A 903-nucleotide genomic window follows, 5' to 3' on the forward strand; every position below is an offset into this window, starting at 1 on the left:
CAAAGGTAGTGCGGGCAATGTAGTTGCTGTCAAGCTTTTGTGTAGTGCTAATTATCCATGTGAAGGTGTGGAGTTATCTAACATTGATATCACTTACACGGGACGTGAAGGGCCAGTTGTATCTGAATGTTCGAATGTGAAACCGGTTGTTACTGGGATACAAAACCCTATTATTTGTCCTTAGCTTTCTTCGTGAGCGTAAGCTATTTCTACAAAAGATGATCGTTTGAGGAAGAGATTTAATTATGCAGTTTTCTTTTACGTCCTAGAGAATAAATTTGGAGTGAACAAAGGGTTCTCCTTTGTCGTATTTATAAATGAAGAGGAATAAGGTTTTGGTTTTGTGTTGATTTTTCATGTGAAGTTGTTGAGTTAGCCGATATTGAGATCACTTACAATTGGATTTATAGCATACGAGATCAAATGGGTGATTTTCTGCCTACTACAGATCTCATACTACCCTCCATAAACTTAAAATCCATAATCTCAATTGCTATGGGAATACCGTTTAATTTACCCGTGCTTGAATCAATACGATCTTTATAAAGNAAATACCGTTTAATTTACTCGTGCTTGAATCAATAATTTATTCGTGCTTGAATCAATACAATCTTTATAAAGTTCCTCCTCTGAATGAAAAAAATAAAATAAGATTGATTTAGATCACCTTGTTGAACGAGTATCAACATTTGTTTGAGATTTATTTGAGATTTGAATCACTTTAGANAATCAATACAATCTTTATAAAGTTCCTCCTCTGAATGAAAAAAATAAAATAAGATTGATTTAGATCACCTTGTTGAACGAGTATCAACATTTGTTTGAGATTTATTTGAGATTTGAATCACTTTAGAAATAAGATCGATCATGTTTGTAAATTAACTTAGCTTTTAATTAAAGAAA

General features: G+C 32.4%; 1 pseudogene; it reads left to right on the forward strand.

Moving 5' to 3' along the window:
- LOC111810492 overlaps positions 1–184 on the forward strand; it is a 3,043-nt pseudogene extending 2,859 nt beyond the window's left edge.
- Positions 185–903: the final 719 nt, after the last annotated feature.

Source organism: Cucurbita pepo, chromosome LG14, assembly GCF_002806865.2.
Source record: "Cucurbita pepo subsp. pepo cultivar mu-cu-16 chromosome LG14, ASM280686v2, whole genome shotgun sequence".
In the NCBI taxonomy this organism is placed as follows: domain Eukaryota; kingdom Viridiplantae; phylum Streptophyta; class Magnoliopsida; order Cucurbitales; family Cucurbitaceae; genus Cucurbita; species Cucurbita pepo.